The sequence below is a fragment of the Lithobates pipiens genome, unplaced genomic scaffold, assembly GCF_037356315.1.
Source record: "Lithobates pipiens isolate NorthernLeopardFrog02 unplaced genomic scaffold, aLitPip1_a1.2 Scaffold_23, whole genome shotgun sequence".
Lineage (NCBI taxonomy): Eukaryota > Metazoa > Chordata > Amphibia > Anura > Ranidae > Lithobates > Lithobates pipiens.
In genome coordinates, this window is record NW_027507785.1 from 11,909,874 (window position 1) to 11,927,492 (window position 17,619).

A 17,619-nucleotide genomic window follows, 5' to 3' on the forward strand; every position below is an offset into this window, starting at 1 on the left:
GTCACCGCCAGCCCCTTAGAGGCACCATCCCCGGGAGCCGAGGCGGACAAATCTGACAAATCAGTGTATGTCAGGTAGGTAGGTCAGTGCATGCCAGGTAGGTCAGTGTATGTCAGTTAGGTCCCTGTATGTCAGGAAGTTAGGTCAGTGCATGTCAGGTAGGTCAGTGCATGTCAGGTAGGTAGGTCCGTGCATGCATGTCAGGTAGGTGAGTCAGTGTGAGCATGTCAGGTAGGTAGGTATGTCAGTGCGTGCATATCAGGTAGGTCAGTGTATGTGAGGTAGGTAGGTCAGTGTATGTGTCAGGTAGGTAGGCCAGTATGTGTATGTCAGGGAGGTCAGGCAGCAACCCCCCCGCCACACAATCCCACCGCCCAGCCAAAAAAAAACAGTGCCACTATTCCGCCCCCACCCCCTGTGCTGGCCTTCAGCCCCTGTTTTTCTGTTGTTTTTTTTACTATATTTTCAATGCCCCGATCAGTGGTATTTCCTTATATCACTGCACAGACTGAGGATTCAAATCAGTTGGTCTCTGCTTCGGATGGGAAACCTGATGTAAGGGGGCTCTGATGAGGATCTGATGCAAGTTGGTAGGGGGCTCTGATGGGGCCCTTATGTATGGAGGCACTCTGATATGTAAGAGGGGCTCTGATGTGAGACAGGCTCTGATGTGATGGAGAGGATTCTAATGAAAGGCAGGACTTCTGATGAGATTTGAAAGGAAGACTTATGATGTGATGGAAGGGGGCTTCTAAGATGAAGAGAGGACTTCTTATAATATTGATGGCTTCTGATGTGAAGGGAGAACTTTAGGTGAGATATGGGGGGTTCTTTTGTGAAGAGAGGACTTCTGATGTTAAGGGATGACTCCTGATGAGATGAGGGGCATCAGATGTGAAGGGAAGACTGATGATGTGAAGGAGGGCTTCTAAATGTGATCGGGAGCTTCTGGTGTGAAAGGAAGACTTATGATGTGATGGAAGGGGGTTTCTAAGATGAAGAGAGGACTTCTTATAATATTGATGGCTTCTGATGTGAAGGGAGAACTTTAGGTGAGATATGGGGGGTTCTTTTGTGAAGAGAGGACTTCTGATGTTAAGGGATGACTCCTGATGAGATGAGGGGCATCAGATGTGAAGGGAAGACTGATGATGTGAAGGAGGGCTTCTAAATGTGATGGGGTGCTTCTGGTGTGAAAGGAGGACTTATGATGAGGACTTCTAAAGTGAAGGGGGAACCTCTGATTTCAAGAGAGGGCTAATGGTGTGATGAAGGGATTTTGATGTGAAGGGGGACTTCCGATGAGACGAGGGCTTCTGATGAGAAGGGGGGACTCCTGATGAGATTTGGGCTTCTGATGAGATTTGGGCTTCTGATGAGAAGGGATAACATTTGATTTGAAGAGAGGACTTATGGTGTGAGGGGGGGACTTATTATGTGAAGGGGGGACTTATGATGCAGTAGGGGCTACTGATGAAAAGGGGGAACTTCTGATGAGATGAGGGGCTTCTGATGCGAAGGGGGGACTTCTGATTTGAGAAGAGGACTTATGGTGTGTTGGAGGGCTTCTGATGTGAAGAGGGGGACTTCTGATGAGATGGGGAGCTTCTGAGATGAAGGGGAGGGCATCTGATGAGATGGGGAGCATCTAATGAGATGGGGAGCTTCTAATGAGAAGGGGACTTCTGATGAGATTTGGAGCTTCTGAGATGAAGGGGAGGGGGGCATCTGATGAGATGGGGAGCTTCTAATGATAAGGGGACTTCTGACGAGATGGGGAGCTTCTGAGATGAAAGGGGGGGACATCTGATGAGATGGGGGGCTTCTAATGAGATGGGGAGCTTCTAATGAGAAGGGGACTTCTGATGAGATTCGGAGCTTCTGAGATGAAGGGAGGGCATCTGATGCGATGGGGAGCTTCTAATGAGATGGAGGCTTCTGATGAGATGGGAAGCTTCTGATTTGAAGAGAGGACTTATGGTGTGACGGAGGGCTTCTGATGTGAAGGGGGGGAATTCTGATGAGATGTGCAGTTTCTGAGGTAAAGCGGGGGCTTCTGATGAGATGAGGAGCTTCTAATGAGATGGGGAGCTTCTGATTTGAAGAGAGGACTTATGGTGTGACGGAGGGCTTCTGATGTGAAGAGGGAATTCTGATGAGATGTGGGGCTTCTGAGGTGAAGGGGGGAGCTTCAGATGAGATGAGGAGCTTCTAATGAGATGGGGAGCTTCTAATGAGAAGGGGACTTCTAATGAGATGGGGAGCTTCTGAGATGAAAGGGGGGGGGGGCATCTGATGAGATGGGGAGCTTCTAATAAGATGGGGAGCTTCTAATGAGAAGGGGACTTCTGATGAGATGGGGAGCTTCTGAGATGAAGGGGGACATCTGATGAGATGGGGATCTTCTAATGAGATGGGGAGCTTCTGAGATGAAAGGGGGGGTATCTGATGAGATGGGGGGCTTCTAATAAGATGGGGAGCTTCTAATGAGAAGGGGACTTCTGATGAGATGGGGAGCTTCTAATAAGATGGGGAGCTTCTAATGAGAAGGGGACTTCTGATGAGATGGGGAGCTTCTGAGATGAAGGGGGGACATCTGATGAGATGGGGATCTTCTAATGAGATGGGGAGCTTCTGAGATGAAAGGGGGGGCATCTGATGAGATGGGGAGCTTCTAATAAGATGGGGAGCTTCTAATGAGAAGGGGACTTCTGATGAGATGGGGAGCTTCTGAGATGAAGGGGGGACATCTGATGAGATGGGGATCTTCTAATGAGATGGAGGCTTCTGATGAGATGGGGAGCTTCTGAGATGAAAGGGGGGGGGGCATCTGATGAGATGGGGAGCTTCTAATAAGATGGGGAGCTTCTGATTTGAAGAGAGGACTTATGGTGTGACGGAGGGCTTCTGATATGAAGGGGGGGAATTCTGATGAGATGTGCAGTTTCTAAGATGAAGGGGGGACTTCTGATGAGATGAGGAGCTTCTAATGAGATGGGAAGCTTCTGATTTGAAGAGAGGACTTATGGTGTTACGGAGGGCTTCTGATGTGAAGGGGGGAATTCTGATGAGATGTGGGGCTTCTGAGGTGAAGGGGGGAGCTTCAGATGAGAAGAGGAGACTTCTGAACCTATTGGGCAGGGGGGCTTCTGAAATTATATCTTGGAGTTGTTTATTCATTTCATAAAGCTCCTTTTTTTGGCTTTGGCTATCCTAGGGTGACAACGCTCACTCACTGCCCTGCATGGAAGAGCAGCTTTGTCACACTAGGCTGCTTTTTGTGACTTGGACTCCTGATGTAAGGACTCTGGTAGGGACACTGAATATAAGGGGGCCACAGGTTCTGTTTAATCATCCTAATCCAATGACATATATAAATTAGTGCAGCGCTTAAAGGCACCTATTTCAATAGGTGAAAAGAATGTACATATCTGACAAACAGACAAGTGAAAGGAAAAGGCCATAAAATATTTAAGAACAGTCCCAAAATGAATCACTCTGGTGCATCTAGATGGCATTCAAGGCTAAATATCTTGTCACGTTCTCAGACTTCAAAGCCTCATGCCCCTGTTGATGACTTAGAGGTTGAAACGCGTAAGGCCAGCACTAGTTTGCTCCCCACATTGCAATTATTTTTATTTTTATGTATCACGTGATTTTATGTTTTTTTAAGTTTTGTCTATCAGAACTTTTTCAATAAACCATCATTGGTTGTATTTCACCATGCGAGGCGTTTTTTATGTTTTGTTCCTTTTTATGGTGAACCCTCATGAGACTTCTGGCACCAAGTTCTACAGTAATTTATGGCACCGAAACCCTATTCCTCTTCCCCATCTGGATACCGTAAGGAACCCTAAGAGGAAATTAACATCTGGTCGGTGCACTGGGGTGAGTGACTGGAGCCCCCCCCCCCCCCCATAAGCTCGTAAGACACACTACTATACGGTGGATGTGTCCAACCTATCTGGTAAGAGTATCTACCTTCTCTACTTGCCTATAATCCATTTTCAAGAGGCTTTGAAGTCTGAGAACGTGACAAGATATTTAGCCTTGAATGCCATCTGAGGACTTTAACAAAGCTCTAGATGCACCAGAGTGATTAATTTTGGGACTGTTCTTAAATATTTTATGGACTTTTCCATGCACTTGTCTGTTTGTCAGATATGTACATTCTTTTCACCTATTGAAATAGGTGCCTTTAAGTGCTGCACTAATTTATATATGTTAACACAGAAATTTTGTAGTTTCACTACTTCTCCTCACTTTTTGTTCACTTTTGAAATAGCGCTGTGTTTTCTCCTTTTTGTTCTGTTCTAATCCAATGACAGCCTATTACATACTGGTGTTCCCCGTTCACTCCTGCATTGTCTCTGCACTACCTGTCAGACCAGTGGCGTAACTAGAACCTTCAGGGCCCCGATGCAAGAAACCATGAAGGGCCCCCCGAACCCAAGCCAGGGCCCTTCCCTCCGAGTCCGGCGGTGGAACTCCAGGGCATGGTCACAGGTATGACCTTTGTGAGCCCTGTAGCTCCACCACTGGCATCAGCCGTTTTTTTAAATAGTTTTAGGTGCTTTATTGGGGGACTGTCCCTAGGCAGGATGGGGTCCCCGTCCCCAGAAGAGATGAGGTCCTTTTCTCCAGGGCAGATGAAGTTACTGCCCCAGGTGAGAAGGGGTCCCTGTCCCCAGGGGAGATGGGGGTCCCTGTCCCCACGTGAGAAGGGGCCCCTGTCCCCAGGGGGAGACGGAGGGGGTATGTAATGGTGTGTGGGGGATGGGGTCCTCATACTCACCATGACCAAGCTGCAGGCCGCGCACTCATCCATGTTGGCCTGGGCTCCATCCAGTGTGCTGGACGGGTGATCAGCATATCTCCCAGAAAGACCTTTCATCATCTGTGTATGATGGGGAAGGAGGGCTGGCAGACAAGCCTTTAGTGTCCTCCGGGGAGCTCTCATAGGGCTGCACTGCATCTGGGTGCTTAAAGTTTGTTTACCCAGGAGAAGTATGCAGTGCAGTGTGGGCCGGACTCGGGGAGGGGGGGTCGAGGACACAGGTCATGCGGGGAATGCACAACTAAAGAGCAGCCACTGCGATAGTCGAGCATGGAGCTCTGCTAGTCACCCTCCACCCACCCGTGTGCATGGTGCACTGGTACCCCTAGTTGCCTATGCTGCTGCCGGCCATATGTAGAGGGGGCTGCATGGGCCCCCTGCAGCACAAGGCCCAGTTGCGGTCGCGACTGCTGCACCCCCTATAGTTACGCCCCTGTGTCAGACATTAGACACGTGCGGTTCATTTCGTTCTGAATTAAAATTCAGGCACATTTTTAGTTATTACAATAGTAAAGATATTAAACAAATCCGAAATAACAAAACAAAATTTCGGACCAAATTAAAATTTGAAAGTTTTTGATTCGAATTTGAATAGTTTTCAAATCTAATTCAAATAGTTTTTCGAATTTGAACCACTTTCGAATTCAAATTGTTTTAAATTCTAATTCGAATTTCCGAAGATAATAAAATAGAAAATAAAGGAATAGAATAGAAAATAATATTACAGAAAATAAAAGACTATAATATAATAGAGTAAAACAAAACAGAATACATAGCAAAAGAATAGAAAAAAAAATTTGAATAGAAAATAAAGGGATAGAATAGAAAATAAAAGACTAGAAAAGAATATAGAAAATAATATAGTAAAACAGAACAAAATTGAATAGAAAATAATAGAACAGGAAATAAAAGAATAAAAAAAATAGAATAAAAGAATAAAATAATAAGAATAAAAAAATAAATACATAATATAATAGAGCAAAACAGAACAGAATAGAAAATAAAAGAATAGAAAAAAATAGAATAAAAAATAGGGATAGAATAGAAAATAAAAGAATAGAAAAGAATATAGAAAATAATACAGTTAAACAGAATAACATTGAATAGAAAATAATATAACTTTCCAACAATATTTATGCTAAACTTATCCCATTCATAGACAAGATTCTCATCACTGACCCGGAGGAGACACAATAATCTGTATCTTCCCTCGTGTACCCTGATCCCCCGTTCTACAAAGTGCTGAGCTTGTCCTATTCATGGACACAATTCTCATCACTTACCCGGGGGAAGACCGGTGAGCTAAATCTTCTCTGGTGGCCTCTGGTCACTCTGCTGCAATATTTATGCTAAACAAATCTCTTTCATAGACGTGATTCTCATCACGTACCTGAAGGAGACATGGTGATCTGTATCTTCTCTGGTGGCCTCTGGTCTCTTTTCTGCAATATTTATACTAAGCTTGTCCCTTTAAATATGGACACATTTCTCATCACTTACCTAAAGGAGACAATGGGATCCGTATCTTCTCTGGGGGCCTCTAGTCACTTTGTTGAGATATTTATTCTAGGCTTGTCCCTTTCATGATTTTAGTTCTCATCACTTACTAGGAGGATACACAGTGATCTGTATCTTTTATGGTGGCCTCTGATCCCTTTTCTACAAAATGCTAAGCTTGTCCCGTTTATGGACACAATTCTTATCACTGACCTGGAGGAAGCGTGGTGGTCTGTATCTTCTCTGGTGGCCTCTGGTCACTTTTCTGTGATATTTATGCTTAAACTTATCCCTTTCATAAACAAGATTCTCATCACCGACCTGGAGGAGACACAATCATCTACAGCTTCTCTTGTGTCCCCTGATCCCCGTTCTACAAAGTGCTAAGCTTGTCCCACTCATCCCATTCATGGACACGATACTCATCACTTACCTGGAGGAAGCATGGAGAGCTACATCTTTTCTAGTGGGCTCTGGTCACTTGGCTGCAATATTTAGGCTAAACTTGTCCCTTTCATAGACGGGATTCTCATCACTTAGCTGGAGGAGAGCCGGTGATCTGAATCTTCTCTGGTGGGCTCTGGTCACTTTGCTGGGCTATTTATGCTAGACTTGTTTCTTTCATGGATTCAATTCCCATCACTTCCCAGGAGGAGAAACGGTGATCTGTATCTTCAATAGTGGCCTCTGTTCCCTTTTCTACCAAATGCTAAGCTTGTCCCATTTATGTACAAGAATCTCATCACTTACCTGGAGGAAGCCCGATGATCTGAATCTTCTCTGGTGGCCTCTGATCCCCGTTCTACAAAATGCTAAGCTTCTCATCACTAACCTGGAGGAAGCCCGGAGAGCTACATCTTCTCTGGTTGCCTCTGGTCACTTTGCTGTGATATGTATGCTTAAAGAGGAACTGCAGCCTGCTCACATTAATTTGTAATAAAAACATCGTTGCCATTCTGAAGCTTCCCTTAAACCACTTTGCATATTATTTTATATATACTGTGATCCTGTACTTGCCAAATATGCTGCAGAAATCTCCCTCCACTTACACTTACAAGGAGGCAATGGGATCCGTATCTTCTCTGGTGGACTCTCCGTTCACGGACACGATTCGCACAGCTTAGATGCGGGAAGCACTGTGATCTGTATCTTCTTTTGTGACTTCTGGTCCCCTTGCTGTGCTATTTATGCTAAGCTTCTCAGTTCCACTTTCATTATAACACAGCTGTATAGACCAACCCTAGCCACAGAACACAAGCTGACAACGCTTATTTCACAATGCAAACATTTTCTGAGGCTTGATAATACAAGTGAATTATAATTGACCTAACTAATAAAATAGATGGTGCAGCACTAAGATCCAGTCCACATATCAAACAATGTCCATGTGATCTTAAGTGATGATATATAGATGCATCATGCAGGTAACTCCGTGGGTATATGTGAACCCTCCACCAATAATAAAGATGGCCTCTCACCTCAATGAGGCGACCCTTTAATTATAGAGGGTCAAATACACCTTCCCTTGTGGGCACAAATGGATGGTACACAGCAAATCCCGGCAAATCTGGATACAGCAGAAAGCACTGACTACCGTATTTATCGGCGTATAACACGCACTTTTTTCCCCTTAAAAGCAGGGGAAAATCGTAGGCCGATCCCCCGAAATTCTGAGCCTCTGGGCGGCTTTCAGCCTCCTTCGGCTCTTCAAGGTGACTTTCGGCCACCTTCGGCCATTATCGGGGGCTTTTGGCCATCTTCGGCCGTTCTGAGCAGCTGTCGGCTGCCTTCGGCTCTTCTCGCCAGCTTTCGGCCGCCTTCGGCCGTTCTCGGCAGCTTTCGGCCGCCTTCAGCTCTTCTCGGCGGCCGAAAGCTGCCGAGAATGGCCGAAGGCGGCCGAAAGCTGGCGAGAAGAGCGGAAGGTGGCCGGAGGCCCGCCGAGAACTACCGCACGCCGTCGAGATACACATCCGACTCTGTATCTCGGCGGCAGCATTTAAAAAAAATAAAATACAAATAGCAAATAAAATAGACAAGACTGCAATGGGGGACAAGACTGCATAAGGCTGCAATGGGGGACAAGACTGCAATGGGGGACAAGACTGCATAAGGCTGCAATGGGGGACAAGACTGCAATGGTGGACAAGGCTGCATAAGGCTACATAAGGCTGCAATGGTGGACAAGGCTGCATAAGGCTGCAATGGTGGACAAGGCTGCAAAAGACTGCAATGGTGGACAAGGCTGCAATAGTGGACAAGGCTGCAGATGACACTGATGGGCATATACTGTAAACGTAAGTTGTTTTTTTCCCCTTAAACTTCCCTCCTAAACGTTTTTTCCTTAAAATTCCCTCCTAAACTTGGGGTGCATGTTATACGCCGGCGCGTGTTATATGCCGATAAATACGGTAATTAGGCATTGGAATCTCCAAAGACACATGGATCATGTAATCAAAAAGGACACAACATAGTGCTCTCCGCAATATAGAAAATATTTAATGATAAAAATGAAGAAATTAACTTACAAACATGGCACTAATCTAGTGCCAGATAATCAGCGTGTAAAAAGCAGGATGCGAGATGGCCGTGGGTGACGTTACAACGCTTCCTTCCGTATGCGTTGCGTCCCTATGGGCAGGGACTTCATCAGCGGATACGGAAGCTACGTGATCACCCGCTATACATACAAGAAACGTTGCTATAGTAACCCGACGCCGCGTCATTTGACACAACGTGGGGCAGGAATAGCTCTACGAGGACATAATCCCGGAAGTGTCCCCACTAGCTATTTACAACATGAAAGAATAGAACGGCAACTAAATACTGCTGCAAAAATATCACCAATCACGCACAAATGACTACTGACTTAAAGCCTGCGCACTGTACAAAGCGCTGAAAAAGTAAATGTGCATGACGGCAAATGCAATAATATAAAAATGTAATATTAATAAAAAAACATTTATTCTAAAACATTTCTATCGGAAAGAGATATAAAAGAATTCTTTATATAAATAAATACCAATATAAAATGTATTAAAAACGCAATATCATACGCGACCATCTACTGCACCTACTAAACATATATAAAAGAATATACTTAACGACCAGTGATAAAACAATTAATATCAAAATCAACATTTAATCCATCGGAACAGAGAACATGAGTTTCATGTATCCAGTAAGATTCTCTCTTACTTAACTGGCCTATGAAATTGCCCCCCTCCCCCCCTCCAATGTTTGGTGACACTTTCAATGCCCCAAAATTTGAAGCCTTTGGGATTTTGTTGATGAAATCATTTAAAATGTTTAGACACATTGTGGGTCTTCAGACCCTTTTTAATATTGTTAACATGTGCTGCTAATCTAAAATGTAAGGGTCTTAAAGTTCTGCCAATATATTGGAGCCCACATTCGCACTCCAACATGTAGACTACCCCCACTGTATCGCAAGTAATCAATTGTTTTATGTCATATTCTCTATTGGTGGCCGATGCTAAGAACTTTTGAAATTTTTTAATGTTCACCTTTGAATGTCTACATGGGACACGGCGACCACAAGCATAAAAACCTCCCAGAAAAGAAAATAATCTATTTTCAGATGGAACAGGGGGATTTAAAACACTAGGGGCAAGACGGTCCCTCAAAGAAGGTGCTTTCTTATATAAGAACTGAGGATGTATAGGTAAAACAGGACCCAAAACCTTGTCCTGCTTTAGGATAGACCAATTTTTTGGTATAATTTTTTCAAAATTTCTGTATTGCACATTGTAATCTAGTATCATCTTAAACTTATAATTATCTAGATTAGACTCTCTGATACAATACAGTCTATCCATTGTTTTAACTTTCACAATTTCCCCTTCAAGTTTTTGAGATGCCACCATCGATCGTGGTTGTGCAATATCCCCAGGGGACAGTGTATTAGGTTATGTCGAAATTGCACTAATGAGGATGATTTCATTACCCAGTCACAAGTTTTAGTGTCGAGATTTAAGCAAAAGGGTTATGAGAGACAAAATCTTGAAGAGGAAATTGTGAAAGTTAAAACATTGGTCTCTGATTGTATCAGAGAGTCTAATCTAGATAATTATAATTTTAAGATGATACTCAATTACAATGTGCAATACAGAAAATTTGAGAAAATTATACAAAAAAATTGGCCTATCTTAAAGCAGGACAGGGTGTTGGGTCCTGTTTTACCTATACGTCCTCAGTTCATATATAAGAAGGCACCTTCTTTGAGGGACTGTCTTGCCCCCAGTGTTTTAAATACCCCTGTTCCGTCTGAAAATAGATTATTTTCTTTTCTGGGAGGGTTTTATACTTGTGGCCACTGTGTCCCATGTAGACATTCAAAGGTGAAAATTAAAAAACGTAAAAAGTTCTTAGAATCGGCCACCAATAGAGAATATGACATAAAACAATTGATTACTTGCGATACAGTGGGGGTAGTGTACATGTTGGAGTGCGAATGTGGGCTCCAAATGTATTGGTAGAACTTCAAGACCTTAATGCCGCGTACACAAGATCGGACTTTACAGCAGAAAAGATCCGACGGAATCATTCTGTCAGATATTCCGATCATGTGTGGACTTCATTGGACTTTTTTCTTCAAAAATTACGATGGACCTAGAAATAGAACATGCTTTAAATCTTTCCGACGGAATCAATTTCTATCGGGAAAACCGTTCGTCTGTATGCTGGTCCGACGGACCAAATACGACGTAAGGGCAGCTATTGGCTACTGAACTTCCTTTTCTAGTCCCATCGTACGTCATCACGTTCAAAATGAATGGACTTTGGTCCGATCGTGTGTGGGCAAGTCCATTCGGTCAGAACTCCCTTGGAACTCCGTCGGGAAGATCATCAGAGTTTATTCTGACGGAAAGTCCGGTCGTGTGTATGCGGCATTACATGTTTGATTAGCAGAAAATGTTAACAATATTAAAAAGGGTCTGAAGATCCACAATGTGTCTAAACATTTTAAATTAATTCATCAACAAAATCCTAAAATTTTGGGGCATTGAGAGAGTCACCAAACATTGGAGGGGGGGGGGGGGCAATTTCATACGCCAGTTAAGTAAGAGACAATCTTACTGGATACATGAAACTCATGTGCTCTGTCCCGATGGATTAAATGTTGATTTTGATATTAATTGTTTTATCACTGATCGTTAAGTATATTCTTTTATATATGTTTAGTAGGTGCAGTAGATGGTCGCGGATGATATTGCGTTTTTAATAAATTTTATATGGGTATTTATTTATTTAAAGAATTCTTTCATATCTCTTTCCGATAGAAATGTTTTAGAAATAGCGCAGAGGTTCCGGGACCTTTACTCAGTTTAGTACAATCTACACCTGAACCTTCAAAATCAGACTGCGGTGGAGGAATATGTGGCAACTTCTGGAATGCCTAGCCTGGCGGCTACTGCACAGCAGGAGTTGGAGGAACCAATCACATTGAAGGAAGTTCAAGAAGCGGTGAATTTGGCAAAGTTAGGGAAGGCCCCTGGCCCAGACGGTTTTACCGCTCAATATTATAAGCTGCTTGTTTCCTATTTAAGGGCCTTAATTGGTTAAAATGTATAACGGATTTGGAGATTTAGGTTTGTTTCATATGGAATCCCTGAAAGCGTTAATTACGATCTTACCTAAGGAAAGTAAGGACCCATCACAATGCGGGAGTTATAGACCAATATCCCTTTTAAACACAGATCTGAAGCTTTTTCCTAAGATCTTGGCCATGTGGCTCCAACAGTACTTAACCTTCCTGGTCCATTTGGACCGAATAGGGTTTGTCCAGACACTTGAAGCACAAGATAACACAATCAGGACTCTGAATCTAATACATATAGCTAAAACTTCCAAAATTCCATCTTTATTTCTGGGAACAGATGCGGAGAAAGCTTTTGATTGTATCAACTGGCAGTTTATGTTTGCAGTGCTAAGACAAGTAGGAATGGGTAGCAATATGATTAGATGGATTTCAAGTATCTATACACAATCATTGGCTAAGGTTAAGGTGAATTGGGTACTGTCTCAGCTTTTTAGAGTTACGAATGGAACTAGACAGGGATGTCCACTGTCCCCAATATTATTTGTTTTGTCATTAGAGCCCTTAATGTGTAGGATCCGGTCAAACCCAGATAAAGGGGGTTTATCAATAGGAGGTATGCAGTATTAAACTTCGGCGTATGCAGATGATATAATGTTTTCATTGACTAATCCGATAGAGTCCTTACCTAACCTTCTTCAAGAAATAGAGACATATGGCTCATTATCAGACTTAAGATCTACTTATCAAAATCGGAAGCAATGGGAGTTGGGATATCTAACGACATATTAGCAACACTGAAGGAAATTTATAAATTTAAATGGTCAGCTCAAGCCTTGAAATACCTGGGAACTTTTATCCCAGCAAAACTTTCCCATACATAAAATCTCAATTTTCCACCAAGTGCGAGTTCTTTGGGAGAGATGGCAGAGAGGGTTCCACACCTGATTTGGGAGGTGCAATATTATTAAAAGATTCTGCCAAATTTTTTGTATTTATTTCAAACACTACCCATTGCTATACCTAAATATTATTTCAAACAGATACACTCCCTTATTGCCAGATTTATTTGGGCAAATGATCACCCAAGGATTAGCAGAAGCCTGTTGACTATACCCAAACAAAAGGGTGGACTAGCTGTACCAGACTTTATTAAGCCGCCTGATTGATTGGAGCAGATATGGGGATTGGAAGATATGGCCTGGCTCAAAGCAGTGCTTTACAGCAACGAGCCACATGGTGCTATAAAGACCTTCCGACTATTACGACGGCGCATCCCTTGATAGGACCCACCCTAAAGATGGGCTTTGAGCTCTTCTCTAAGGGTAGACTATCGGCAATAACCTCACCATTGTTTCCAATACTGGGGAATCCTCAGTTTAAATCAGGTCTGAGGAAGGCAAATTTCATGGTACTGATAGACCAAGGGATCTTCCAGGCCTCTTATTTTTTAACAGGGGGAACATGGCCCACTGTATTTTCATTGACAACAGGACCTTTACCATATCATTTGGATTTTTGGCGTGCGGTACAGCTGAGACACTTTTTAAATATTTTAATCCCACCTAGTAGGTATGAACGCACTTTAACAATCTTTGAGGGATATTGTAACGGAAGCGGTGTACTTCATCAAACTCTCTCTAAAGCGTATGCGCTGCTGGTTGCACCCTCGGAGGGCTTTAGGTTGCCCTTTTTTAAGGGGTGGGAGAGAGATTTGGATCGAACCTTTACGGAAGAGCAGTGTACTAATATAATACACAATACATTTGAGTCATCAATCTGCATAAGAATGCAGGAGACACATTTTAAGATTCTATCTTGGTGGTACCGCACCCTGGCATTTCTAAATAACATATTTATCAGCATATAACATGCACAGGCGTATAACACGCACCCCAAGTTTAGGAGAGAATTTTAAGGAAAAAAACTTTTAGGAGGGAAGTTTAAGGAAAAAGACTTAGGCCGCGTACACACGCGGGGACTGTTCGCTCAACTTTGTCCGTCAAACAGTTTCAGAGGACAGTCCGCTCAAAATTAGCATGGACAGACTTGCCCACACACGACGAACGAACAGTCCGCTGAAACCGTGCGCGATGACGTGAACGGCACGTACGACGGGACTAGAAAACGACGTCCTATACACTGCAATGCAAACTTCGGCGTGTAAATCCTTTCTGAGCATGCGCGGAACTTAGTTTGACGAACAAGCCTACACACGAGGGAACTGTTCGCTGAAACAAAGTTTCAGCGGACAGTTTTTCGGAATTTACGAAAAACTTTGTTCAGCAGACTGTCCGCTGAAACTGTCCGCTGAAAGCCCACACACGAGCGGACTGTCCGCCGAAACACTGTTCAGCGGACAAAGTTGAGCGAACAGTCCCCGCGTGTGTACGCGGCCTTAGATTTAAATGCCCATCAATGCAGCCTTATCAGTGTCCATCTGTAGCCTTGTCCATCATTGCAGCCTTGTCAGTGTCCATCTGCAGCCAAGTCCATCATTGCACCCTTGTCAGTGTCCATCTGCAACCTTGTCATTGTCATTTGCAGCCTTGTCATGCAGCCTTGTCAGTGTCATTTGCAGCCTTGTCAGTGTCATTTGCAGCCTTGCCATTTAAAAATGGCGCTGCTGAGATACAGAGCCGGATGTCCTTTTGTATCTAGGCGGCACTCGGTAGCTCTCATCGGCTTTCGGCCGATCTCGGCCATTCTAAGCGGCACTCTGGCGTTGTCGGCGGCTTTTGGCCGCTCTCATCGGCTTTCGGTGGCTCACACGGGACTGTGAGAGTGGCCAAAAGCCGCAGAGAATGGCCGAAAGCTGCAGAGAATGGCCAAAATCGGCCAAAAGCTGCAGAGAGTGTCCAAAATCGTCCAAAAGCCGCCGAGAGGCTCACAATCGGCGGGGGATCGGCTATACACTATACACGCACCCATGGTTTTCCCCTGATTTCAAGGGGAAAAAAGTGCGTGTTATACTCCAATAAATACGGTAGATGCTACCGGAAACCAGAGGTATCAGATAATTGCTGGCGCTGCGCGGGGGAGGAGGGGACATTAATACACATTTTCTGGTCCTGCCCCAAAATAGAGAACTTTTGAAAGGAAGTCCAGAGAATTCCTCAAAAAATTTTGAGATCAGGAGATTCCGGAGGATCCATCTCTCTTCCTTTTTTTTTTCCGTCCATCTCTCTTCCTGTTACAAGATACTAAAATCCCAGGTAAATCATATAAGCAATCTATTCTATGTCACCTGCTGAATGCAGCCAAAGCATTTACCGTATATACTCGAGTATAAGCCGAGATTTTCAGCCTCTTTTTTGAGGCTGAAAGTGCCCCCCTCGGCTTATACTCGAGTCATCGCTGTCTGCCCGCTCGATCAGCGTGTCGAGCAGACAGACAGCGGCCATTCTATTCAAAAGCCGCGCCTCCGGCTCCGCCTTCGCCTGTGATAGGCGGAACACTGAATTTCCCAGCAGCCTGTGTTCCGCCTATCACGGACGTCGTATCATCCTCGTACTACGGACGAGGATGATACGACGTCTGTGATAGGCGGAACACAGGCTGCTGGGAAATTCAGTGTTCCGCCTATCACAGGCGAAGGCGGCGGCGCAGCTTTTGAACTTTACAATGGCCGCCGACGAAGAGGGCACGGGACGGCACGGCACGGGACGGGACGGGACGGGGGCAAGGCAAGGCACGACACGACACGGGACGGATGCAAGGAGGCAAGGCACGGCACGGGACGGAGGCAAGGAGGCAAGGCACGGGACGGAGGCTCGGGACAAAGGTAGGCTGGACACACACACACACACACACACACACACACACACACACACACACACACACACACACACACACACACACACACACACGGATGGAGACACACACAGGGATGGATGGATGGATGGATGGAGACACACACACACAGGGATGGATGGATGGATGGATGGATGGAGACACACACACACAGGGATGGATGGATGGATGGATGGAGACACACACACACAGGGATGGATGGATGGATGGACACACACACACACAGGGATGGATGGACGGACACACAGGGATGGACGGACACACAGGGATGGACGGACACACAGGGATGGACGGACACACAGGGATGGACGGACACACACACAGGGATGGACAGGCATGTCTCACCCTCGGCTTATACACGAGTCAATAAGTTTGCCAGTTTTTTTGGGGGTAAATTGGGGGCCTCGGCTTATATTCGGGTCGGCCTATACTCGAGTATATACGGTATTCCACTCACCTGGAAGCAGACACAACCACCAACGATAGGATTGTGGCTTAAAAGAGTAGAACAATTGAACCTTATGGAGGATTTGGTTTGGACATCCCGGCAAAAATGAGGGACATATCTGAAAACATGGTCTCCATGGAATCTTTACATAAATACAGAAGAGGGAAAAACCCTTATAGATGTGAATCCCAATGACTGAAAATAAAAGATGCGGCTAGTAGAGTCTCAGTAAGGGAGGAGGCTGGATAGGGGTAATGGGGGGAGAGGAGGAGGCTGGATGGGGGTAATGGGGGGAGAGGAAGAGGGGAGGAGAGTTTTTTTATTATGCCCCCTTCCCTTTTATTTATTTTTTTGTTTGTTTGTAAATATAGAGGTAAGATAGAGCTATACACTTTAGGAATATATAGATAGAATTCCCCCGGGATGGAGTCTGAGATATACTTTGATTAAGGGTGGGAGATGACTTCTGCCTTGATGTAATGGGGGGATTATAATGAGAGTAGGGGGAGCATACTAGCGCCCCCTACATATGGGAATAGGGACAAGGGAATTTCAGTTAGAATTTATAACAGTAATTAATTGGTTACTTACCTGGTCACCTGATCAAGCCTCCAGAATATTCTACAGTTACATCAGGTGATCCAACGAACCTATGAAAACAAACAGAAGGTTATAAAAGGAAAACAACCAACGAATTTCTTCAGAACGACGGTTGCAGCAGAAGAAAAAGGCGTCCCTACGTCGTTCTCTTACCTGCCTTGCATTCTTTGCTGCGTCAGCTAATGGAGAGGGCCTCTGCTCCGGATGGTGATGCCTGGATGAAGTTCTGTTTGTCTTCCGGCCCATCTACGGCTTCTTCCTCCTTTGTCTACCCCTTTCCAGGCTGTAGTTCCAGGTCCTCCTCCTTCTTCATCCGCTCTGCCCTCCGCAGTTCTGATGCGATTATGCGATTCTGCTTGTCCTCAGGTCAGTCTTCAGCTTTTTCTCCGACGTTGCCTCCTCCCTTCCATGCCATAATTCCGGGCCTTTCTCCTGTTTCCTCGGCTCTCCCCTCCGCCGTTCCGCCGCCATCTTTTTCAATTTCAGAGGATACAGTTGCTCAGCTGTCCTCTCTTCCTTCACAGTCCCTTCCTCCTATGGCTCCTCCTCCTGTGCATCAAATTATTCCCCCCTCCGGAAACTCAGAAGCTGGCTCCTTGGTTCCTCTGCCAATGAGTGATTCCTCCACTCGCAGTGTCATCTGTTGCTAGGCAGACTTCGGAAAGCGATGCTGGAGCATGCGCAGTTGCCACTGGTCGTCCACAGAGGAATAGACACAGGCCGGTTCGCTGGATCGAATCCAGGTACCAGCCTGTGAAGAAGAATGCAAAAGTTAAAGGTAACAATAATAGCTCCCAATTTCATTGTAATTCTTCTTTTAATAATGATTTTTATATGCATTCTTTCAGAGTAAATGAGCAAGTTGTT

General features: G+C 44.7%; 1 protein-coding gene across 6 annotated transcripts in view; it reads right to left on the bottom strand.

Moving 5' to 3' along the window:
* The window catches only part of LOC143927200 (ecto-ADP-ribosyltransferase 5-like), a 58,557-nt gene extending 41,218 nt beyond the window's left edge, over positions 1-17,339 (bottom strand). For 2 of the 6 annotated variants that reach the window (XM_077451183.1, XM_077451180.1), the window contains exons 1-2: positions 16,906-17,339; positions 16,744-16,802 (exon numbers count right to left, since the gene is read on the bottom strand). The gene's annotated coding sequence lies outside the window, so the exon portion shown is untranslated. Of the gene's footprint in view, positions 1-7,383; positions 7,855-16,743; positions 16,803-16,905 lie in introns of those variants that run through there. The other 4 variants (XM_077451182.1, XM_077451181.1, XM_077451179.1 and 1 more) reach the window with 4 other exon arrangements.
* Positions 17,340-17,619: the final 280 nt, after the last annotated feature.